The 27,067-nt window shown below is 34.6% G+C and overlaps 1 protein-coding gene and 1 long non-coding RNA gene across 5 annotated transcripts in view; one reads left to right on the plus strand and one right to left on the minus strand.

Moving 5' to 3' along the window:
* Positions 1-27,067, minus strand: part of NALF1 (NALCN channel auxiliary factor 1) — a 636,618-nt gene that overhangs the window by 438,130 nt on the left and 171,421 nt on the right. The window lies entirely within an intron of this gene.
* On the plus strand, positions 762-25,269 carry LOC143679547 (uncharacterized). 2 transcript variants are annotated; one of them, XR_013173830.1, is made up of 3 exons: positions 762-826; positions 1,341-1,408; positions 25,177-25,269. It is a non-coding gene; the product is annotated as an uncharacterized LOC143679547 (long non-coding RNA). The 2 variants fall into 2 exon arrangements; XR_013173829.1 differs by lacking the exon at positions 25,177-25,269 and adding an exon at positions 11,049-11,207.

Raw genomic sequence — 27,067 nt, forward strand, 5'->3', positions numbered from 1 at the left:
AGGATTATGTCATTAGGTTTTGTGGTTCCTTCTCTTCAAAGTGCACCCAGTTAAAAAGGCTCTAGGGTCTGCATTAATCAATCCAAGCCGTAAGCCCTGGCATGGGACTTAGTCTGCCTGGAGGAGGAGGTGCTTTGTTTCAATTTCTGTGAGGATGCTTAATGGGCCAGTGCTCAGTTAGTCAAGAATATAGTTCCATTAAATATAATGGGAAGGGAGGGAGTGGCCAAGTGAATCACGTTAGGCAAAATAATTTATAGAATTAAAGTATTAACAAAACTAAAAAAGAAAGTGTCACTCAGAAAGAAGGGTTAGCAAACAGATATGGAACATGATACTTACTCATAATTATATTTTCAAAGAATATGTAAATATTTCCCCTAATTTTTAGTGACATAAGGAAAGCTCATGGTATAAAAATGTAAATATAGTGCAGTTTTCATATATGGGGAGATATTAGAAAGAAACGGACACAATTATACATATGGTTACTTGGGAGAAAAGAAGGCAATAAAGAGGGAAAGTAATAAAATGGGCAATTTTTATGTTCTTCTCTAAAATTTCCTTTATTTCAACTTTAAAAAATTAATATATTACTTTTATCATAAGAAAAACACACATTTTCAATTTTGTATATGGAGGATTTTGAATCACAGAGAAAGTAGCACCATGCCTTGGTGACACTAAAGAAACATTTGTTTCTTATAACTAAATCCTTTTGTTGCATTCCCTGTTACCTAAGCAACCTTCTGATAATTCTGCTTCCTTTGTAGCATGCCCCCAGAGAGATGCCATCTTAGACAGGTCAACGCAGATGCGATGCATGGTCTGTCTGACAGTTTTTCATATACATATATATTTATTTAGGGGGGGGAGGGGAGGTGCCTGGGCAGGCACCAGGAATCAAACCCGTGTCTCTGGCACGGCAGGCTAGAATTCTTCCACTGAACCACCATCGCACCGCCCTAACAATTATATAGTTATATTTTAACTTTATAAAGAGAGAGATTTATAGTCAGGAGATTTAAATTCCTCCTGCCGCTGAATTTCAGAATATGAATTTTTAATAAGAGAGGTACATAGCTGTGTAAAGGCTTCTGCTAATACATGAGGAACTACTATATGCTTGGAACTGTGCTTCTATTATTTCTGATTTTCATATTAGACCCTCTAGTTGTTCTTTCTCTCTGTTTATATGCAGAGAAACTGAGGTTTAAAAGCATGCTTCCTGTTACACAGCTAATAAATAAATGTCAGAGTCAAATTTGAACCCAAGTCTAATTAACTTTAAAGCTTCTGTTTCTTCCAACTAAGCACAGTCCTCCTCCCCTCCCACCCAGATGCTTCAAGAACAGCTGGCTGACTGCAAGATCAGAGGAGAGGAAAACAAGTTTAAAATATCTAGAGTGTATGTATGCTTTTACTAAAATATAATATAAAGTACTTGTAGTCTGAGGACATTTGGTTGGGGAGGGAATTCTGAAATATTGTCTTAAAACGTTTTTTTATTTTTTCATTTTTAAAGTAAAACCTTTTTTAATTGAAGTTTAACATACACAAATGAAAGTCAATATACCTTAGATCAGTCATTATCCCAGCACCATTCCAGAAAAGTTTCCCACTATCCTCATATTCTAACACCATGAGTTTAACTTTGCCAGTTTTTGAAGTTTATAGAAATGGAATCATGTATTCTGTTTTCTAGCATGTCTGTCTTCTTTCTCTCATCTTGTTTGTGAGCAGCTTAATCAGCAAATAACTCAAGGAGGACACTGGTACCCAGTACAGGCTCACTTCTTCGTGCCTTTGTTTTCTCTGAGATTTTGGCTCCTTGTTCCTAGATGCCATGGCAAAATTCTAATCCAAATTTTGTCTTCCAGGCTCATAAAGGTTGCCTGAGGTCTGTGACTTCCTCTGCTGGGTAGCAGCTTCTCTCAGCCTGGGTTCTAGGTATCTTGCCCTGCCATTAGCCATTAGCAAATGCCTCAAGGGGAAAAAAACATGATGCAGAAAGTTTGGCTTTCAATCTTCTTTCCTTCATTTCTGGATGCGGCCCTTTTATCTCATCTACTGCAGCAGCTCTCATATACTTATGAATGTGTACAAAGAATCAAAAGGTTATGACGTTTCTACTTGTACTCATAGGAATATTGGTCAACTGCAAAGTATGCCACAACTAGGAAAGTAATTTTATTTTCGATAGGAAACATTGACATCCTTATGTGCTTCCCTCTCACAAGTACTTCTTGAATAGCTGCCATAACTTAGGGGAGAAAAAGGTATAACATTTATAGACATGTTAGAACCTTTACATTTTTAAAAATTATATTTGGTGAATTTCCTAGTGATGTGGGATAAGCCACATTTTAGTTTTTCCCACCACTGAGAACTATTCTGTTGAAATGAATTTGTTTGAAGAGATTGTTTTATCCCTTCTTTTCTTTTGTTTTTCAACATATTCTATATTCTCCACAGATAAAATGCCAAATAATGGGTTCAAAAAAGACGATCTTTATTATTTCTTAGTAATTAATTACTGAGTAAAACATTTATTTTCTTACCAAAATTATTCCTCTATTAATGCAATCTTATAATAATGCATTTGATTTCTAATATAAAATAAGTAGTATTACATATCAATCAATTTGATAAAACTGCTATATTTAGCTTTATTTAAATATGACATAGGTATAATATAAACTTTTTACATTGACAGCTATCTTTGCCAGTAAAACTAACCCCTTGAGAGTAAAGTTCATGGTGTTTATGATTAGTTTGAATCTCAATGGCCACAGTGTAAAAGAAATCCATGTGGTGGTTTTTTCTCTTCTAAAAACAACAATATAAAGTTACATAATCTCTCTTTAAAGTTTTGGCAATAGGTATTTAAAATTTTAAATGTCTTCACTGCTGACCAAGCCATTTTATTTCTATCAATATATTCTATAGATGTATTCAAACATGTGCACAAAGACACACTTACTAGAATGCTTATTATGACTTTATAAACTAAAAAGATAGGAAATATCCTAAATATCTATCAACAGGGACTGGTTAAATAAATTATGTTAAATGTATTCAGTGAATCACTGTACAAATTGAGTTAGTATTATTTGTGATATATGAACAATCAGCAAAATATATTGTTACAGGGAGACAAAAAAACAAAAGGGAACAAAATGAGATGCAAAGGAGATATACAAAATTTGAATGCTATCTGGAAAAGTATGAAAGAAAGAACATCTCCTGGGGTGAGAGAAAGACATATCTTTTTATTGTGTGCTCTCCAATACTATTTGATTTTTTTTCTGTTTTGATCATATGTGTTTTGACAACACATTCTACTTAATTTAAAGAGAGTTTCCTCATGTTGATACACACAATTCTAATTTATCCTATTTAAATTATTACATAGTATTTTATAATGTAAAATACTCTAGCTTATTAAACATTCCTCTACTAATGGACATACAGCTTGCTTCTATGAAAGCAGAATTGGAAAATTACACATTACTACAAAAGACTTAAAAGCACAAGTGTTTTGCTGTTTAAAATAAACTACCTTTTGGTATAGAATGAATGTGGGCTCTAAAATCAGATGCCGGGCGGGCCACGGTGGCTCAGCAGGTAAGAGTGCTTGCCTGCCATGCCCGAGGACCCGGGTTCGATTCCCGGTGCCTGCCCATGCTAAAAAAAAAAAAAAAAAAAATCGGATGCCACCACCAGTGTTGTTTGCACAATCCAAGCAACAAAATGCTGTCTCTGAGTTTAATTTGTCAGAAAAAGTAAGTTAGAGAGAAAAAATATAGAAAAGAATTAATTTAGAATAATTTAGGGATATTTATATTATGAATGCACAGTGACTGTTAAGCAATGCAACAATGGAAGTAACTATAATATTCTTCGGATTTTCAGTCAACAAGCTTTATCACATACTTAAAATTCAGGAATATGTATTATTTTAAAACTCATCTAACCAGGAACTAATTTTGTTATAAACAGTAAATTAAAAATTCACTCTAGGGCAGGCCACACTGGCTCAGTAGGCAGAGTTCTTGCCTGACGTGCTGGAGACCCAGGTTCGATTCCCCATACCCGCCCATGAAAAAAAAAATCACTCTAAATTTTATCTGATGTTGACAAAAATATGGCAATGTATTTTCTATATCATATGTATATCAAGCTATTAATGATAAAATTGAATAGCACTCTTATAAAATGATAAAAAAATGATATAGTACCCTGGCACTATTCATTGGTCTTTAAATTTTCATTTTCATCCCATTTATTGGTAACTTTCTATTTTTACTATATGCCTAGAGATTCAAATCCTCATATAGAGATCTGATAGCTTGAATTATACACTTGGAGATTAAAATGCCAAGAAACATGACAATATAGCTCTGTAGTCTATTTATACCTAAAATGCTCTTAAAGAATCCTCTTTGGTTGTGGGGCTCCATACAAAAATGTACACAATTACGTTTTTCAAGTGTACTGGTTGTGCTATTATTACCCAAGTTATATTTTTGTTTTGGTTAAAATGGTTAAACCATATATTTCCTTTGTCAAGCATTATTACTAAATACTGGATGAAACAAAGTTAATTGTTATTTCATATAAAGCACCTTTTCCATGAGGTATATTTACTGAAAAATGTATATCTGCATGTTTATTTGTCCTCTTTACATGCAAATAAGTAATAATCTGTTCAGTCACAGGAAAAAATAGTATATGCTAGAAAATTAAAAAAAAGTAATTCTCATGGCCATGAACATGGTAGCTCTAAGGGAAGTTATAATGTAGCTAAGACAGTACTTAGGCTTCACTTTTTATATAACAGACTTTCTTTTTTAGGAAACCCTATATTTTGTGGTGTGCAGAGTCTGGGAGACTAGACTAAAGAAATGGCCTTAAGTACAATAATAAAGTCAAGGTCAGTCCTAGATCCTAAAAGTTACCTTATCTTCTAGAAATATAATCCCATGGAGACCGTTGCTGATATTTGTAAACGACTTTTCCCATAAATCATGGGATTTAAAAGGTGAAAGAACTATAGCTGGGACAACATACTTGATAATGGATTCTGAATTGCAATGGCATTAAATTTGCTGTGCTCAAATCTTCCTTCTTGAAATGAGTGCCTTAAAGTTTCCGATCAAGTCTGGAATTGCAGGATTTTACGCCATTTGTGGTATTTCCTACACTGACATTTTTCACTTGATTTACTTCAATGTTTACTTGATTTATCCGATAAGATGAAGCAGACACGAATGCTCCCCATGGCAATAGTGTGTGCAAAGGTAGGTCACTTTCCTTCAAGAACATCGATGATGCATGGAAGAAAGGTCATTTTGTCTTCAATGAAATCAGCAAATTCTCCACACCTCAAAGGATCAACAACTTATTTGTCAAACTAAAATTGGCCGGGTTGGAGAGTGCAGTGATGTTGAGCCACCTCTGAGCTGTAATGTAGGGTCTCCAACAAAGTCAAATGCGTATTGGCAGATATTGCCACATGAGCAATCTATGCCTATGTGAAGACTTAGAGATCATGTCGCATTTGATCATAAACAGTGTATAAGATAAAAGGCAAATGAATTCTTGTTCCTATTTTTATATATGCAGAGAGGGTAAAGGACTTTTCCAGGGTCACAAAGTATCCCAGTCCATTGTCTTCTACATTGTGTATTATTTGCAAGGAATAATATGAAGAAGCCATGCGAATGGGTCATTTCAGGTATGCTTTAAAAACATTTCATGGCTCTAACAATAAAATGTCAAAATGCCGAGTCACTCAGTTCAATTACTTCTCTCATGGGAGTAGGGGTGGTGAATTTCCTGAAATAAATAAAATGTACATACATATGAAAGGATTGAGATTATACATGCAGTTATACACCATAAGGAAAAATTCCACGGATACAACTACCAACAACAGAGATTTGAAAGCAAGCCTGTTCCTAATGGAACAGCATATTAATTACCTTTGAGATGGAGTAGACATTTTCAGCTTGCTTATCTCTTTTTTTAGGAGATGAAACACATTTCCCACCCACACCTTCATCTATCAGCACTTCCAACTGTCTCTGAACATAGCTGAAGCATTAGCTTGTTTCATGAGGCTCCTAATGAACAGTTTCACAACACAGTGTCTTCAATAACATCCATTTGAAAATTGCTGAATTTCAAGTATTCAGGTCTAGTTTAACAAGACTTTAGGATAGAACGAAGGATATTAAAAAAAAATGGGGGCACCTCGTCATCTTAATGTTCAGATGTTCAACCAGGGCTATAGAAGTTACCCTTGGTGAGTATACCAAAGCTAATTTTAAACCTGAAAGCTTTCCGTTTTAATGAAATGTGTGATCATAAACAGGAAAAAGGCATAACATGCGATTTAGAACAATCTTTATAGTCATAGATATGACCAGCTCTTTACATAGTTCTATTACAGTTTGCTGAAAAAAGCTCTGTGTTATGACAGAGAAGTGACTTCAAATTCTGATTCTTGCAGTAAAAAGAAAATAAAAGACTTTGAGCCTATGACTTTCACCAATTCATTTATCCTTTTGGGCCACAGTCTGCTCCTTTTTGTAATGGGTGAATGGATAACCTAATGACTAATATCACTTTTCTCATTTAAATTTCTGTGATCCTAAGTCACATGTACTTACTCTGTACATTTGTCATTCAATCTTACATTTGCACTGGCCTTTATTATAAAGCTTGTTTTAAAGTGTAGCATGTGATTAAAATTTTAAAAATAGATAAATATACTTATTAGAGAACTAGATGTGTTCCTTAAATTGAAGATATCTAAACATAATATTGTTTCAAACTAACATAATTTAGCTTTCTTTAAAAGTCTATACAGTAATGTGAGATTCTAAAATACAGCATAATGCATATTTCATTATCGGTTAAATAGATATGAAAATAAAGTCCCATATAAGGAGGGAAACAGGTGTCTAAATTGACTTCTAAGAAGTAGAATATAGGAAAAAAGTCAAATTTGGGGAGAAAGACATTGATTTCCCTTTTGGACATGATAAATTTTAGTGCTATTCAGGAAATTAAATGCTAAAGGATGAACTCTGAATCAATATTTAAGAAGCAAAAGCCTCTTAATGTAGATTAAGGATGGATTATCAGATGGGTAAGTGACCAGAGTTTCATTATTAATATATATTTATGTAATAGAGTGGATGTGTTAGGAAGTGTACTAAAAACTAAGAAGACAACTTTCAATACAGGTCTCACTGAGTAAAATTAAATTGTTCGTAGGGCTACATTCTCATCTGGAGGCTCTAGGTGAAAATATGTTTCCTTGCCTTTACCAGCTTCTAAGGGTTTCCTGCATTATTCAGCTCATGTCCGCATCCCTCCGTTTTCAAAGCCTGGAACAATGCATCTCCCTCCCACTACTCCACCAGTCATGTCTCCTGATCACAGCCAGGAAAGATCTGCTGTTAAGGAAACATGTGATTAGATTGGGCCAGCATTGATAATTCAGGATAATCTCCCAATCTCAGGAACCTTAATTGAACTGCACTTGCCAATTTCATGACACATAACATTTTCGAAGGTTTTGGGATAGGATATTGATATCTTGGGGGGGGGGGCATTAGTTTGCCTGCAAAAGTCTATCCTTGACCATCCCCAAATCATGTTTATCCCACATGTAAAATATATCAGCCTCATTGCAATGTTCTCCGAAATCTCCATGCTTTAATGCGTCAGCTCAAAACTCCAAAAATCACTGAAATCTCATCAGCTCAAAAACCCTAGATTTCATCATCTGAATGATCTAAGTTAGATATGAGTGAGATACTGAGTATAATCCATCCTGGGAAAACTTCTCCCCTTGTGACCTTTGAAATCGGAACAAGTCATCTGGTCCCAAAATACAGTGGATGGCAAAGTACAGGGTTATAGTTATAGACATTACAGTTTTAAAAGGTAGAAAATAAAGTGAGAATCATTTGTCCTAAGCAATTTTGAACTCAAGCTGAGAAAACTGTATTTGCTTTCAAGGCCTGTGAATAATCATCTGTGACTTGAAGCTCTACCCTTTGGTCTCAAGATTCCACCTTCTGTGTCAGCTTTCCTTTTTCATGAAATGTAGCATGTGTTTACAGCTGAATATATTTATCAGTCTCTTTCCAGCCTATAGAATTTTGGGTGCCAAATAGGTTTCTCTGAATTTGTATCCTCTATGAACTCCCATTCCAAGCTGGCAGTGTTTCTGTTGGCATAAAATTCTCAACAACCTTTTGGGTTTCCCATATACATCAGTGGATTCACTTCATTAGACAAGAGGTGGCCCCCAATATATAATTCCATCTAAATTGTTAGCTTCCTAAGATTGCTGAAGGGAACTATGAGTCACCTTTTTAGTCTCCTCAGTCTTATGTTTGACCATACCCTCTACCAAAAGGTTGTCTAGCCATGCCCTCTGCTCTCTCTCTAGAGGAAAGTTTCTTGACAGTAAATATCTTAATTTTAGCATCTTTTGAAATCTCAATAGCCTGAGAATTTCCCAAATCATCAAATTCTGATTCCTTTTTGTTTAGCAGTTCTTCCACCAATTTCTCTTTCCTCTCATATTTTACCATAAGCAGCAAGATGAAACCAGGTTGCATTTTTAACACTTTGCTTCAGCTAAATGTACAAATTTATCTTTTGCAAGTTCTGCTTTCCACCTAACTACAGGTCACAATTCTGCTAAGTTTTCTGCCTCTATAAAAAAATCCCCTTTGCTCCAACTTCCAATTCTATAACCCTCGTTTTCTTCTGAAGCCTCACCAGCTGTGGTGGCTTGGAACTACATACCCCACAAAAACATGCTCTTAGAATTAATCCATTCCTATGGGTGTGGATCCATTGTAATTAAGAACTCTGCAACTTCAGTTAAGGTGTGGCCCAAGGGTAACAGGCTGGGCTTTAATCTGGATTTCTGGAATCCTTCATAAGCAGAGTGAAAATCAGACACTGTAAAAACCACATGGGAGCAGCCAAAAGCTGGAAGTTAATGGATTTGAGAAGCTAGGAGAGTCTGCCATGTATATTTTCATGTGACAGAACAACTAAGGACCATAGATTGCAAGCAGCCAGCCCCAGAATGCCACTGTCTTCTGGGAAAAAGTATCACATTGATGACATCTGATTTTTGTCTTCTCCTAGCCTCAAAACCATAAGCCAATATATATTTGTGGTTTACAACAACTTACTGCATTGTGTTTGCTCCAACAGTCAGGAAAACAGTACCTTTAATTAACATCCATATTTCTACCAACAGTCCATTCATAATGATTTTGGTACTCTTTAAAACAATGTATGCTTTTGCTATCATGCTTCTCACTTGCTTCTGAGTCTTTTATGGGTGTTGTTAGTACTCATATTTCTACAGACAATCTGTTCAAAACAGTCTAGAATTTTTCTACCAAATGTCTCAAAATTCTTTAAGTCTTTACCCATTACCCAATTTAATGCCACTTCCACAGTTTTAGGTATTTGTTATAGCAGTACCCCACTTCTGGTACCAAGATGTAACCAGTCACTTTTTTCATTGAATTTACTGAATATTGGGAAAACAGGAAATGAAGATGCCATTTCAGAAAGGTGATTAGTGCTACTGTAAGAAAAATTTAATGCACCACAGATTACTCAATCAAGAGTTTTTATTAATTGTTTTCCAACTTTTCTCTCCAAATTTCTATGAGATTTTTCTGAACTCAACTGTTCCCATTTCCAGCTTCCCAGTTACTCCTTAATGTTTATTCTAGTTTCCACTGCCTTACCATTTCATTAAAAAAAAAAATGGATTTCAATCTCCTCCACATTGCTAAATCTAAGGGGAACTTTTGTCTTTCTCTTATTTAACCTCATATTTGTATTGGCACTATTGTTTCCTTCCTTCTTGAAGTACTTTCTCTTTTTTATTTCCATCATACACTACACTCTTCTGGATTTTTCCCCTCAAGTCTGTCCATCTTTTTTTAAGGCTTTTTTTTTTTTTTTTTTTTTTTTGCTGCTCTCATCTGATTTTACTTGACTCTTCCACATTACAGTTTAAGAATCAGTCCATGACCTTCATTTATACATAAACTGCATTCCTTCTTTTTAAAACCTTATCCTCACCTATGGGTTTAACATTTAGATGTTTATAACTGAAAAAGTCATATTTGTAGCCTCATAATATATTCTGAGCTCCAGACCTAAATATCTAGCCTTAAAATTGGCATCCCTAATGGATGCTTTGCATGAACCTTAAACCAAATATGTCCAAAAAGTTGTTTGTATTTATGGTCTCCACTCAACAAAATGGATCTCATCTGGCTGATGTCTATTTCACTGAAAGGCACTTGTACCAGCTAACTTGTAGAAATCAAAATCCTAGAGGTCAGCCTTGTCACCCACCTCTTCCTTATTCTCACATCCATTCCATCATTGAGTTGATCACTTCTAACTTGAAATCATTTATTTCTCTTGTTTTCTTCTATTGTCTCATTTTTACTACTGCATTAGCATTCTATCTGTTCATCCTTATTGTTTACCCAACTATCTCCCATTGAGTTCTCCAAAATAAGAACATAATAATCTTCATTAAAACCACAAATCTAATCATGTCACTCCTCTGCTTGAAATAATACAAATGCTCAGCATCATTCTTAAGAAACATGACCTGTTGGTTGAGAAGGGGCTTGCATTCCTCTCAGTTCTCACTCTGAATTCTCGATAACTTTGTGTCTGACCTCCAGGAACACTGGAATTCTTCTTTTCCTATCCAACAACATTCTTACTCCTGCCTTGGGGTTACAACTTTCAAGCCATATCTCTTAGAACATTCCAAAAGTGAGCATTAGTCAACTTTCATTTTTTTTCCTGTCTTGTTTCTGATAAATTATCCTCCCATTGCTGGTAGGACTTTCTCCTTGGAACCGGGTTACAGTTTATCCCTCTTTCACAATTTGGAAAACACTAGTCATTAGAATCACTGTACCATTTGATACTTCTGATTGTTGTATCATGAATTTTATCCACAGCTTGGTGGGTTTCCACTGCGTTGCATCTTTTACAGAGAAAAATGATGAGGACCAAAGGACTCTTCAATCTCTACAGATTCCAGGTTGGGAATAAATATGACATTCCATTTATTTGCCAGGAAATAAAATTCACTATAAAAGTCATTTATGGCTCTGTGAACCTTATGGAAAAGATAACTGTAAACAATGTGCTTGACAGTAGCAGAAAATATGGTAAAGTGCTCTCCACACATTGTTTTTAGCTTGTTTTTACAAGCATTTCTGACTTCAAAAATAAAGTTCCCCACTACTGTGGGCCCCAACGAAATTATTCAGTAGAATCACTGAATTATGTCTTTTTGGTTATAAAAACTCAAAAATTAGGATAAAAAATGGGTAAAGAATGATCAAAGCCATATTTATGGTTTTGTGTTCCCATCTGCATTTTAAGAATTGTTATTACTGTTAAAAAATAAATAAAAAAAGAGTTAGATAAATTTAAGTGAAAACTACCAAATAGTTGAATAGGAATATTAAAAGATAGCATCCAAGCTTATTAACCTTCCATTTTATAGAGAAACCAATAAAAAATTTACCCATTGATTTAAAAAGGCTTTTCATTCCTGCCAGGAAATCCCTAATCTCAATTCTCCTCATTGTTGGTGGAAACTCCTTTCACATTTTTTTCTTCACATGTAGAGATACTTGTCCCATGACTTTTCTATATTGTTAATGGTTATGTTGTATTATGTTTAGAAACAAATATGGTGCATATCTTTGAATATCACTCACACAAACCTCTTTCCTCAAAAATTAATGGCATCAGAGAATAATTTTCATTTATCATCAATAATGATAAAAAGCAGTCAATCATTTGAAAAAATAGATTTTTATAAAACAATTTGTATCTATTTAAGGAGCAAATGTACATTTCACACCTTGTTTTCATCATCAACATCTTCTCATCTAACAGTCTCATTCAATCTGACAATTTTTACCAGCCAATCAATCAAACGAATTACAAGAAGTTTAAAAAATCAGGATAATTTGTCATCATTTTTAAAGAAATGTGCTGTTTCATTTCTAAATTTATTTTTTTAAGCTAATGTGAAGCACATAATATATTTCTATGCCCCTGACTATGATGGATAAGAAAAAAATAAGTGCTCTTTTTAGGTCAAGACCATAATTCTGGTAAACTCTGTCTCCCTAATTTTCATTACCAGACTGCTGAATGAAATAAAAACTTTTTTTTAAGTTAAGGGACATTTTGTATATATTTCAAAGCACTCTTGGCATAAGGTGGATGTTCATTTATTCTGTTATTTATTGTGAATATTTGTGTAGGGGTCTGATTTGTGTATGAATCAGAGAGTACAAGGAAAGGTAGAGGTTATTATGAAAACTAAATGCAATATTCTTTTCTGAATATATTTACACAACAGAAGATATAACAGTCAAATTATTGAAAGGCAATCTCTAACCTCAAGTCTGTCAAAAGGCAAGCTTCCTTTAGGAGCAAGAAGGAGGTAAAAAAGAAATGGAGATAAGAACAAAGAAACTGGTGAAAATTAGAGACATTTTTCTTGGTTAAGACTAATTTTGTCAATATAAAAATTAAAAATAAGGTGTTGAGTGTAATTCAAATATTATCTACTGACTGTACAGCAGTATTATTAAACAGTTCTGAAGCATTAAAGGCAATATGTTCTTGTTTCACTTATTTTACTGAACTTCTCCACCAGAATGCCGTAATTTCAATCCTTATTTTTTATGAAACATAGTAGTTTGAAAAATCCAGGTGATGTTACATGAGTGTTTTAAATAAATAAAGCTCACTTAGATATACAGTTCAATTAGAATATCTACTCAGAGGACCAATGTTGTTCTAAAATGGTATTACATTTGCATAGCATCTCTTAGATTACACTAGCTAAATTTATTTAAATTGCAAAATGAATGCATATATTTACATAGCCAATAAATATAGCTTTTTTTTTTCCTTTTGATTTTTACCACAAACTTGAGAGAGACTCTCCTAGAAATATAATATTTGGAGACAGATAGATCCCGGAATTTGTAAATATATTTGAAAGTAATGAGTATTGCTATATATAAACAATGATGATGATGATAAGTAATAGTCTATGAAGATAGCTTGTTCTATATAATTAATAAATACGGATTCTTCTACAAAGACTTAAAAGTCTATATAGGTATTTAGCAAGTATAATTTAACTGAAAGAAATTAAACACCCTAAATTTCTTTCTTTTCAGATTTTCTAATGTAATCATTGCTTGCACTAGGCAACTTAAAATCTTTCCACATGATATCAAGTTAAGGAGAAACACACACACACATCCTTCAGCATGGACCAAAAGAGACATTCCACAATGGCAGTGCTTGCACTACCGCAGCATTTATAGTTCTTTGTTATTACTTATGCAGTTAAACAACTAAACAACTTTACACACAATGTAAAGAGGGAAACGGTAAATGACACAAATGTAATATTCAAATAAGTGAAAATGAAATCCCATTTTAAGCACTGTAAATTCACCTCCACTCTGCTGGTGCAGGGCAGCTGAGCAGACGGGAGGCTATGCTTTCCCTCAGGTTGACCCGCCTGGCTGAACCACGTCTCTGGAGCAGCCTGGGAGGGTGGTCTCATGGGGAGGCAGCAGCTAGCAAAGGTAATTCCATCTACCAGAGGTTTCTGTAGGACACACTTGATGAGCACCCTGTGTCTCTATCTGCAGTCTGGATACACATATTTCAAAGTGTTAAAGGGAATGGAAATCGTATGTTGGCAGTTTCATGGGGCCACACAGCGATTTGTAGGAGGTACTTTGGGATCCCAAATGAAGGAGAGAAAGTCTCTCTCTCAGCCATACTTAAATTTATATTTATATTTCTATACAGTAAGGAAAAAGAAAAAACATCAGCAAGATTCTTAAAAATTTCTTCTTTCATTTGCAATCCAGAAGGCACTATTGTTATTCTTCCTGAATTCAAAGTTTAAAAAATGGAACTGAACATGTAGCATTAGATCGCAAATTCAATAGCAGTGCTTGTGCACATGCACACAGACACACACACACACACAACACCCGATGTTTACATATCTATCAGCCATAATGCCTGGAGTTATTGCAATGCTTCCTTTAAAATCGGCTCATCCCTGAGGCATAGGTGTTATTTATTTCTCTGTGCTTGGCAAACCCCTTATGAGTTAGAGCACATGATCGAGCTGGGGGGCACTAAATGGACATGTTTGTGTGGTGCCAAAATACGCAAATGAGAAGCTGAAAAGCTTCTGAGATATTTTGTGCACATGGCACTAATACTAATATTCAGATTTAGTGAAATATGTCGTGCTTTATCTATTATAAACATAAGGAATATTAATTACCAAATCTCCTGAATTTTCTATAGCTTTTCTCTTTTCTCAAATAGCAGCTCTTCAGATGGATTCTTTTATTGACAGTTTACTGTGTATTTTGTTGAATAGATAATAACAAAACCATCTCAATTGACTGTTAAAAAACATTTTTCCCTTACAAAATTCCCACTTTTGTGTATGGTTTTTCTTTCATTTTTGTGGGGAGGGGTAGCATCTGGTCCTGGAAACAAATCCAGGTCTCCTGCATAGAAGGCGAGCATTCTACCTCTGAACCACCCGTTCACCCTATGTAAATAGTATGTTTTCAACTGAAGAAAAATCAATTTCCATTTTTTCTGTTTGACTGAAGCATGAACTCTGCAAAAGAAAGTAACATGTTTTGGTCCTAATTGTGCCCTTCATAGACTCTGGCAGATTCCCTCATATATACATCAATTAAAATATTGTTTATAAATTATGCAAGCAGCAGACTTAAGTTTGGAGTGTGGACTCAAAAGCAATTTTCCAGTTACAGCAAATAGAATGAAATTTTACTAAAATATTTAGGTAGCTTAAAATAAGGTGGCACTTTTCTTTGACTTTTATCCCATGAATACACCTCTTCATAATTCTAAAGATTGAAAAAAGAAGGGTAAGAAGAAGCAGACAGGGTAGGAGAAGGAGGAGGAGGAAAGAAGAAATAGAAAAGTCTAAGCTGAATTCGATTGTCACATTGTTATATTATGTCTTTATAAATATCAAAACACATGCCTATTTTTTATTACTAAACTTTAAGGCATGATTTTGATTATTTTATTACAGGTGAACTTAGCATAATGCCTGATAAATAGTTGCCAGCAACTCAATCTTATATAGCCTCTCAATTAATAAAAAGTGTTGATTTTTAGTTGGTTAATTATAATCTCTCTCCATTGATGTGTCATGCTATTTTTGTTATGCATTTCTGTATCATTATTTAGGAATGATGTTTTTATAAATTTACAGTTTTGGTGTCAATCTCTCTTCTGAGCCCCAGAAACATGTATCTGAGTCTTTTGTGTAAATATGCATCATGAAATTCTATAAGCATTCAAATATTTTCCCAAACTGATCCTTTGCTTTCCTCTGAAAAATATACCCCAGTAACTCTTGACAAACAGCAGCTCTTTAGAAGGTTTTGGTATTAATTTACCAGTGCTGCTATGATAAATACCACACAAAGGGTTGACTTAAGCACAAAGGAATTTATTGTTTTAGTTTTGAAGGCTGGAAGTTCAAAATCAAGATATGCCTGACCCTGCTGTCTCTCAGAGTCTAAAGTACACTGGTAGCTCCTCCACATGGCGATACCCATCTCTTCCTCTTACTTTTACTGCTGGCTTCTCCTAAGTAACCAACTGTGTCCAAGTTTCCCCAGTCATACGGATTTTAGGCTCACCCTGATTCTCTTTGGCCTCATGTAACTAGGATCTTTGAACACTCTATTCACAAAAGAGCCCATACCCACAGGGCAAGAGATTAGGGCTTGAGCATGTCTTAGTGAAAGGCAAGTTTCAATCAACATTTCATTTGCTCATTCTTGTCAAGGGTGGTGTATGTGTGTGTGTGGACATGCATGCATATTTGTGTGTGCATTTGTTTGGTGGGTGAAGGAATGGATCACTAAGCCTAAAGAGAAAAGAAATTTGCAATGTGAGTTGTGGAGAGATGGTGGCATTTTATTGGCTATGCTTTCAATGCTGTGGGCACACCGTGTTTACTAGTCTTGGTGGGGCTGTTGCCTCCACATTGCTGACTAAGGACTTCTACTTAATACTCTGGAGATTTGGCCCTTAAACAAGAGCCAATTACTCACTTCTGATTTCACTTAAAGATGGCTATAGATATTTCCAAATGATATGCTTAAACCTCATCACATGACAATATCTGAAACATCACTGCCATGCATAACTTCATTGAGACTTGCCAACTTATTCACGAATTCCCTTGCTTGGCATTTCTTTTGGCACCTTGGACCTGCATGAATAAGAGCTTTTAGAATTTCCTTTAGTGTGGATTGTTGGTGGTAAACTCTCTCAGTTTTTGTTGGACTGAATTGTCTCTTCATCTTACCCTCCTTTTTGAAATAAAGTCTGGATACATATGTTATTTTTTTTAATTTTATAATTTTATTTAAGAAAACAAACCATAAACTTAGAACCACCAACAATGGATAGCTTCGTTAGCTTAACCATAGGTATATTTAAATAAGGTATCCATATAATCATTGTAAAGCGTGTGTTTGCGGCTTTACAAATAAATTGGTTTCATAAACCAATTTAAAATTAAGGCAACAAGGAAAAAAATCTACATATTCATCTAGCAAAGTTCTACATATTCTATGTATGAAACACTAACTGAGATACCATTTGATCAGTTGTCAAAACTGTGAATGTTCTCAAAATATCAAGTAGAAAGTTCTTACAAATATCTGCATTGCTATAGTAATGACCTATGTTACTAAATATTTTCTTGATTTTAGGAAAATATGAATATGTAAATGCTTTTACAGTAACATAAGGAAATCTTAACCACTAAAATGGGTATCTTAATTAGCTTATCCATAGGTATATTAAATATCTATATAGATACATATATGCTTTTAAGAATATAGTTATTTTTCTTGGTCACTTGATGCTCTCAGATAATACCTGAGAGTCTGATAATAGTCCCATTATATGTTATCTATCTTTTTTACTCTCCTTTTAAAAGGAATTTTCTCTTTGGTGCTCTACAGTTTATTATCATATCTCATATTTCTTTTTATTTATTTTGTTGGGATTTGGTGTACCTCCTGAATATGAGGATTGGTATATTTTTCTGATTCTGGAAAATGCTCAGCTATCTTTCAGTTTCATCTCTTCTGAATTATTTCTCCTGTCTTTGGTGACCTTCATTAGATTATGTCAGGGCCTCATCTATCTACCTTCTGTACCTCTTGATCTCTTTTTCTTATTCTTTATTTCTTTGCTTGACTTGTATTTCATACCACCCACATCTGTTTTCTTAATAGTTTCTAAAAATTTTGGAACACTACCAACAAAAAATAATAAACAGGAAATTTCTAAAGAACTGCTAATCATCAGGGTTAGAAGGGAATATATTTTAGGAGAGGAATAGACAGGTTCATTTTTAATGGAACTCTGTACCTCAAACTGCTTCATGTTGCATATTGAATTAATAAATTAGCCTCTAAGCAAAATGAATTGGCTCCTTTACCTTAATTTCTATGATTTTTCAAAAAACCTTGGGCCATTTTCAAACCTTGATTCTTGTCATCATCTGAAATTACTCTTTTTCTTGAAACTCAAACTCAAATTTCTCTCCCACAGCCTTGGATTGTTCCTAGCCTCAGATTCCCTTACTCCAATCATACAAGTTCTCCAACCTCACTGAAGTTTTCTTACCTTTAACTGATCTTTATTTCTTAGCAGCATTATTACTTTTCTCCCTGACTTGAATAATTCCCCACTTCTTGACCTCTCCCTTAAAATCACTAGTAGAGCGATATTCTTGTAACAAAAATATTATTATGCCATTTCGCTTATTCAGACTGCTTATTGAATAGTTTCCCATTACTTCTTTTTTAAAAAACTCACCTTTTTCTTGTGGTAAAACATGCATAACTTAAAAATCACTTAACCATTTATAATTGAAAAATTCTGAGACATTAAGTATATGGATAATATTGTGTAACCAACACCACTATCTATTTCCAGAACATTTTCATCGTCCCAGAAAAAAACTTGAGCCTATAAAGTAGTAACTCTCCACTGTTCCCTGCCCCCTGCTCTGCTAACCACTATTCTGTTTTCTTTCTCTATGAATTTGCTTCTTCTAAGTATTTCATATAAAAGAAATCACACATTTGTTTTTCGGGTCTGGCTTATTGCACTCAACATGAGGTCTTTAGAGTTCATCCACATTGTAACAAAATCAGCACTTCATTCCATTTAAGGGCTGAATAATATTCCACTGTATGGGTATACCACTTTCATTTATTTATTCATCTGTTGGTGGACACTGGAGGCCATCACTTCTCCATGAAATGAAATGAGGACCTCAACCTGAAGTTTGACTACATCTTCTCCATCTTCTCCATAATTCTGTCTAAGCAAACAGAATTATTTATAGTTACCTTTATGTGCCATTATTTGTGCTTTAGACTGTGGTATGTCAAGAATTCTATTTGGAATAATCTCTCCAACTGGCCACCACTCACCACAGTCTCTCTCACACACACATACACACAAATGCACTTTTCCGCCTGATTAATTCCTTTTCATCTTTTAAGAATTCACTCAAGTATCACTTCCCCCTGGAAGCCGCCAGTACTCTTCTCCCCACCCATCTTCACACACCTAGCACCTAGGGGGTCATGTCTTTATACCACATACCATTGTGTTTATACTTCCAGCTTATAATTTGCACAGATTTTGTGTTTAGCTTCTTCACCACTAGATCACAGGTGCCTTTTCAGTAAAAAGTGTTTTTTATCTCTTTGCCTTTGATGCATTGTGGAGTGCCTTCAACATTGTAGGCATTAAAAGAATGTTAAATGAGCTACCTGAAAGGTCATCCTTCTTACCCCTCAAATTCTTAACATTTTATTTATTCCTAGAGATACAACTCTTACTCACTTCCCGTCAAGCACTAGTTGATGTCTTTATTTGAAACATACAATAGACTTCTTGTATTCTAGTGAAATTGGCCATCTCTTTTATTAAATAATAAGCACTTCTATGACAGTGACAATGTATTGTTTCTCCTTATATGGTGCTTAGTATAGTGCTTTATAAATGTTTAATTCAACAAATTCATATTGCAATTAATAAATGAGATTGTTTGGTTGCTGTTGAATTCTAATTAACTTATTCCTTTGCAAACATTTGGCTATATGGAGTTAGATCTGTGCCTCACTTTATAAGATCATTTTACTTAAAAAAATATAATTTTGCAAAATATTTGCAACACAGTTTAAGAAATTCTCAGTTCAATGAAAACCTAAAGTAATGCTTGTATTCAAATTAAAATGAGACCCGTGATAATTCAAACCATAGCCTGTAAATTTATTTTACAAAGCTCTTACTTTTCATATGAACACTTAATTTCTTCTGTTCTACTTGTATGTACAAACTGAATCTCTATTTGAGATATATATCAAAAGGACAGTTAAAAACTAAAGTTGCAAATATCAGAACAGTCTTCTCTTCATTGAATAATTTCATTTGTAAAGACTGGATGGGTTGAATTCAGCAAATTATACAGAATTAGCTATAATTATTTTGTCAGGAGAGGAAATGTAGCACTTCTCAAAAAAGATTTGTTCAGTCCTATGAGTTCTAAATTCTAGGAACTTTCCAAATATGTTTGCATTCATCACCAGATGAAGACATTTATCGAACAACTTTGTGTAGGTTTGATTTTTCATCAGCCTCCAGCCCCACCCCACACCTCCATGTCTCCAAATCTTATTAGGATGCAGTAAAGTCCTATTCATTGTTAGCAATGGGTGCTAGCACGACAGCAACACTTACTTTCAACATAATTTGTAAAGTACACAGTTTTTGTTAGCTTGAAAAAGCAATTTTTAGCTTGTTTTTACTTTCACAGCTGTTGTTCACAACACATTCAAGGAAGCAATGATGCATTATCATGCCCAACAAACAAATTGTAGGCCATGTCTTTTGCAAGTGGCCAATTGGTCTAGGACTACAGATAACTAAATATGAAATGCATGATGGAGAAGCTTCCTAATAAATAAAAGCATTAGGCATATACTACCTTAAAACAAGATATGCCACATAACTCAAGGATTAATTCAATTAGTATTACATAAATGTTCTGCGAAAACTGAATTACCTCCCATCTCACAGTTTGAGATAACATCCTGTCATCCATCATTGCTGTGAAAATCATGGGTTCCACAGCCCAATTCACATTGAGGTAATTATGCCTAGCTAATAAGAAATGTTAAGGAATAAATATATTCTACAACACTAATTTTATCCATATTTTAAGCCTGATACTTAAACTTGTTACAGCCTTATCCAAAAGGAAAAGAAAAGATGAAGAAGAAAAGACAAAAATAAGAAATCTATATAGATTTAAACATTTTTCTCAGCTCTTCAGTCACAGCTATAATTTTATGATTCCCCATGGAATATTTTTATGAACACAGTGTTCTGAGAAGTTGTATGAAGAACTTATTAACATTTACTTTCTGCTCCTAAAAGGACTAAATTAAAAAATCCATATTAGGTATAAAAGGGGTAGGGAGTGGAGTTTCAGAACAAGAGCGTCTATCATTTCATTAAAATGTAATCTGTTATCTTGATGCTTCCGGCATGGGACTTTTCTGACCTATTGCTTTCCCGTCTCACCCTTCCTCCACTCCTCTCACTTACACTATGCCTTATAACCTACTCTTCAGAAGATGGACTCGGCTGCCAGGGAACATGCTGGATGTAACTAAGGCCACAGGTTATACCAGGAAATGTCCACATCTTATGCTTAGCACTGGACTCAATACATTGGCAGTGAAATCCTTCATATCCAGAACATGACACAAGGGATCAAAGAGCAGTCAATAAAGTATATCATCTACAATCTTCCACATTTTACTTAGCAGACTTGTAGAATTATTGACAGCATTCATAGTATTTTCTTAAATACGAAAAATTAATTATGATAGCAGAATTATGACACAGAACCCAAAGGATTGATTTGGGTGGGCTCTTTCTTTAAAAATTGGAATTGTTTTTGACCGCAGTAAGAACATTCTGTATCAATGTGCTTCATGCAGTCCACAAATGCCAGGTCCATTAGAAATAATTTTAAAGCAGAATTAATGTTACATCTTCTTTTCTTTATGTACCATGATTTTAAAGATTCTAAAAATTAAAATTAGCAAATTCAAAGAAAAAGATATGAAAGGAAAGAAAATTGCATGTGTGAATATATTCTAATTAAATAATGATTTACTGTTACTAGTTGCATTTTGCAGAGACTCAGTGAGTATGTATACAATTTAAAGGGAATTTGGCCCAAGTAAATTAAGACTATATTTTTCTAACTTGACTATATTTTAGGGATCATGGAACTACCATTAAGAGGAATAAGCAATTTTTAAATTAATTTAGAATTTTAACTTAATTTTTGAAGTTTGTGATATGCATAATTCACATTAATGTCTACTATGCAAACTTAACTAAATTAACTAGCCTAAAATAACAAAATATATACCCTCCTCCTTTACTATGATGCTAGTCAATTTGATTGATTCCTTTTGCTGAAAAATAAATATGTTAGTTCAAGACAGGGAAAGTCTCAAAGTCTCATAGTAATAAGCCCTTATGTGAAAAAATACACTTTGATATTTCATTCTTGAAGAATTTCAGCTATGTTGGAAGGTGATGATAAACTCTAGTGATTCTTCTCATAACTTATCACATAAAATTCATTCATCAGTTCCTAAGGGGACACATGTTTCCTTTCTGTGTCCAAGGTTATAGTCCTGAATCAAGAACTGATGAAGCTAAATTACTGCATCCTACAGTCATAAAAGACCTTCAGAAGGGATGCAGTGGATGCCAGTACTGCAGGTAAAGCACACAAGTAGGCAGTCATCAGCACCTGAGAACCCAGTTAATTTTTAAAGACCTTCAAAACAGAAAACTTTATAAAGGTCTGTCAAGACATGGTTATTTAGCATTGTTGTTTTTAAATATCTAAAAGCTTATTTCATTATTTGAAATTCTGTTCCACGCACCTTTTGGCCATCATCCTTCTATAGAAATGACTATGGACAGTGTCACTATGGACTAAGGACCCCCTCATGAAACTGAATGATAAATTCTCAATTATATTACTGGACTTTCACCAGCACTTGTGAAGTTGATCACTCCTTCCTTCACTTTCTTCATTTGGCCTCCTGGTCACCACAATTCCCCTTTCTTCCCACTCTCCTGGTTACTACTTCTCATTCTCCATTACTGATTACCCTCAATTCCCAAACTTCTTAATGTTGGTGAACCCCAGGGCTACATCCTTGAACCTCTTCTCTCTCTGTACTCATTACTTCGTGACCTCATACAATGTCAAAACTTTAAATATCAAACTTATGCTAGTGACTTTGAGATACAATTCACTACTTCAGAAATCTCCCCTTAAAACGAAGCTACCTAAGTGCCTACTTGACACATCCACTTGTATGTCTCTACAGAGCATGTCCATACTGAACTCTTGCACTTGTGTCCACCTAATCTGCCTGTCTCCTTCTTCCCATCCCCTCCTTCTGCACTAATCTTCTCCATCTCAGTTCTAAGGAATTCCATTCATAGGATAATGGAACTTGGTATCATCCTGTTCTCTTTTCTCCCACATCTCACATCAGGTCTTTTGACATATCAACTCTCGTCAGTTCTACCTTCAAAAACTAATCACTTCTTGCCAGCTTCCATCCTAACACTTTGTTCAAACCTCTGTCATATCTCACTTGGGTCATCACATTAGCTTCCTAACTGATCTCTACTTACACTATTACCACCTTCTCCTTAGTCTGTTTCCAACACTATAACAAATATATGTCACATCATCTCCCTCTTCTGAGCAAAATTCTCCATTGATTCCTTTTTCATTCAGAGGAAAAGCCATTCTGATGTTCTGAAAAAGCCATCTGGTTTGTATTCCCTATCGCTACTCACCAAACCCAAATCTCTGAACTCCTTTCCTTCCGTTCCCTTCCCTTTACATCATCCTCCCTGAACTGACGTCTCTCCTCCTCCACTTGCGTCTAATTCTTGGCTAGCTTTTGTACATATTTGCTATAAACGTAAATATGAGAAAATGGTTCCCTGGATGTGTATAAAGATCCACTCATAGCACCAAAGAGCTCTTTGTATGTTTTTTCTGCAATGTCTTTCTTTAATCCAATGAGATATTCCGTATTCATCCTTATTTAACCTGACTCTAGCATACTGTGCTTTGAAGACTATAATAATTTTTCAATTGCGCCTTGAACTCCAGGTCTATCTGCCTAGGTATTTTTTTTTACATGGGCAGGCACCGGGAATCGAACCCAGGTACTCTGGCATGGCAGGTAAGCGTTCTTGCCTGCTGAGCCACCGTGACCCGCCCTGCCTAGGTATTTTTGACGCTCTTCTTCACCCCCTTCACAGGCACTTCAGTTTCACTATTAATCACACAGATCCCTGAGGACAAACTGGAACAACAGTGGAACAGGAAGCGGAAAGAAATATTGTATCCCTTATTGAACAATTTGCACTTACAACCTGGCATAATATGGTTGTGGTAATGGAATAATAAATATAACCCTGAAAGCCCTGATATTTGTAAAGGATTGAATAATTCAACTAGTTACGGAATTCTAATTATCTGGCAATATAAGAAATATTTGTGCTCAGTTTTTTTCCCTATTCTCAGCACTAATTTTCTACACATAGTATAAAGTAGGATTATCATAACAAGCAACTGATGAGATTTATCTCGGTGTTTACTGTAAGACTGGAGGATATTTCTAAAGCCATCATAAAATTGAAGATTCATATCATTAGTATGATGACAATTTGTTTTTCCTTAAGCAACAGCTTTGTGTTTTATAGTTTGGGCACTGTAAGAACTGTAACAGAAAAGATTTCTGCATTAGCTTTGTCTGCACTACAGCTTGAAGAGTGAAAACTATGAAATTCTTTTATATAGATAAATAATTGTAGTTATGAATTTTTTCAGATTTCTAGTGTCATCCTGATCCCAATTCTTCTTCCACCTATATTAATTGCTCAATAAATATAGTTCCAGCTAATACACAGATAGGTACTCAATAATTTACATTTAATTACCATAAATGATATTTTTAATTTGAGAGTTGATAAACCTTTATGAGATACTAACCCTCCTTTCATACACATGAAAAATTAAGCATCGTAAGCCTTAAAAATATCAGAATCCTGGGCCATGTGGCTCAGCAGGCTGAGTTCTCCCCTGCCATGCCGGCAACCGGGTTTGATTCCCGGTGCCTGCCCATGTGGGGAAAAAAAAAAAATCAGAATCCTTTAATTCACAAAACCATGCTATTGGAGGAGAGCCTATCATTAACCTCCATAAAGAAAAAAAAAAAGTTTTACTCCATTGGATCAAAATAATTTCCCCACCATTGGAATTCCAATTTTTAAATGCTAGCAAAGCAAAAGAGGAACCAATATCAGTGCTGGTTATTGACTATTTAAAATGATATAGAAATAGATTTGGTTTTCTTCACATTTTGAAAAAAATGTTTTAACAGTTTGTGCCACAGTTTCTTCATTTAAAATGGGAAGATTTAAATTAGATGATTTCTAAGGTTCTTAAAGCATATTTGAAGGTACGGAACATAAAGGAAAGTGAAGTATCAGATTTTTTATTCCAAACACAAGTTTTCAAAATTTATTGCACCAAGTCAATTTTCAAAAGTTTAACTCTCTAAATTTTCCTTTAGAAAAAAATCAAATGTCTATTGATTAGAACAAAATTAATTTATGTAAATTTTAAATAGGACAGAAATAAAGTCCTTACAGAAAATGTAGAGTACTAAAGAGTAAACTAGCCAAACTTTAGGTCTTAAAAGAGAATTCGTTGTTTTTTTTTTTCTTAAATCTCCTCTTCATGTTTTCCTTATTTTTTATGATGGCAGGATTAACCATTTTTTCTTATTACATATTTACCTCTAGATCACACATAGACCTGTCCCACTGAGGCGATACCTCTCCAAACCTTCCTTTACCTGAGAATCACCAAGGGTCGATTGCTAAGTATTCCAGTCTGGGCTAAGAGTTTGCAAACCAAAGCTAGTCTAACTCTGGTTCTTCCCTTTATCTGATGCTTAGATAACTAAGCTTCATGTTTGTTTGCATTTGCCAAATAGAGTTGCAATATCCGTGATGAGTGATTATATCCTGTAGGTGCCCTTGGGTTAAGGATGAGCAGTTATTGTTCTCTTCCCCACCCTCGAAATTATACAACAGAGAACACTGAAATCGGGAGCAACTCTGTCCTATGATATCTGAGATGAGCTCATGTAAAGTCCAGGCCCCTCTGCCCTATGAGACTCCATGCATGAAATACCACATTATAAACCTAACAGCTTTTCATTTATAATTTAGCTATGGCTCATCACCTGCCTCGGAGGAATAGTATGAAATTTAATGAGAGCAGGTCTAGGAGATGCTATGAGCTTCTTGGAAGACCGAAAGCACAGAGTGTGCTAAATATCAGAGTGATCTCCCTTGTTTTCACTTCTACACTGCTAAATTTATAAAAAGAAGTACTAACAGCTTCAAATTCGCAAATCACTAAACCATACTCTTAAGCCCTTGCTAAAATTACTCTCTGGAAACTAAATTATGTGATACTGATTTTGAGCTTACATTTTTCTTATGCTTGTAATTAGATATGCATTTAAACACTCAACAGTGATTTAGTAAGAAACAACAATAGGTTAAACAGTATCTTAAGCACGAGCTATAGAATAAGGAAAAAAAGGAAGGAAAGAAGGGGAAAGACTCATTATAAATGGGAAATGCTAATTTTTTCCATGACAGGGTTTTTGCATATGAAGACACTTTTTCAACTTAGCAACCACTAGTATGAAGTTGCTTTTAATAGTCAGTACTTAAAAGATTGTGCAGAAAAGATCGTATCTCAAAAAATGCTCAAAAATGTAAACTGTGAAATTTCGCATGCTAGTTTAAAACTGCTTTATGCATATTTACCCAAGTCCCAACTTAAATCCAAATAAATACAAACAGGAACACATGATTGCAACCACACGGCATTAACCCAGCAATCCGATTCAATCCCACACAAGTGAGTCCCTGGGGCTGCTGAGACTATTGGATTCCCTGAAGAAGCACAAAGTTGCTACATGAACAATCTAACATCTGTTATTTACAACAGGTTTAGCAAGCAGAGCTTTTTGGCACTTATCACAAAGGTTTTCTAACACAACCACATTTTTGGGAGATAAATGGCATCACAGCAGATTCTTCTCCCTCATATCAACAGTGTTTTCTGTTAATGTTCATGTACTCAATGAAGTAACAAAAAGCTAAGAAAACAATCTGTTGCTCTGTTTTGGAGAATAAGCTAGAGAGAAAAAGTGAGAGTGCTTTAGAATATAGTGTAGTTCAGAGTCAGCAAAAATGCAATCAAAGAGTCCCATTTCAGTTTCCATCTTCCTACTTTCTAGTTTTATTATTCTCTCTAGGTCATGAAATTTTGCAGATAATGATGCTGCAAACCTTTGATGGTAAGAGCTTGACTAAACTGAAATGATGTTTAGAATTATTTAGTTTTAAAATTATGATTTTTAGTAATTCACAGTAAATGTAAAATAGTTGCTTTACCATCCTTCTTTAGAAAACAAATTCTTTGGACTTCACTATCTAGTATTGGTGCACATCGATAAGTTTATGCTTCCAGTTTAGAGACCCCTTATTAAAATTACTCAAATTTTAGTGGCTATAAGACCATGTAAGATACTTAGTTGGTTTGCACAAAGGTCAACCCATTACACAGAAGGGTGTACTGAGACAGGTATCAACAAAGTGAATTTAAATAAAA

The sequence above is a fragment of the Tamandua tetradactyla genome, chromosome 4 (assembly GCF_023851605.1).
Source record: "Tamandua tetradactyla isolate mTamTet1 chromosome 4, mTamTet1.pri, whole genome shotgun sequence".
Classification (NCBI taxonomy): domain Eukaryota; kingdom Metazoa; phylum Chordata; class Mammalia; order Pilosa; family Myrmecophagidae; genus Tamandua; species Tamandua tetradactyla.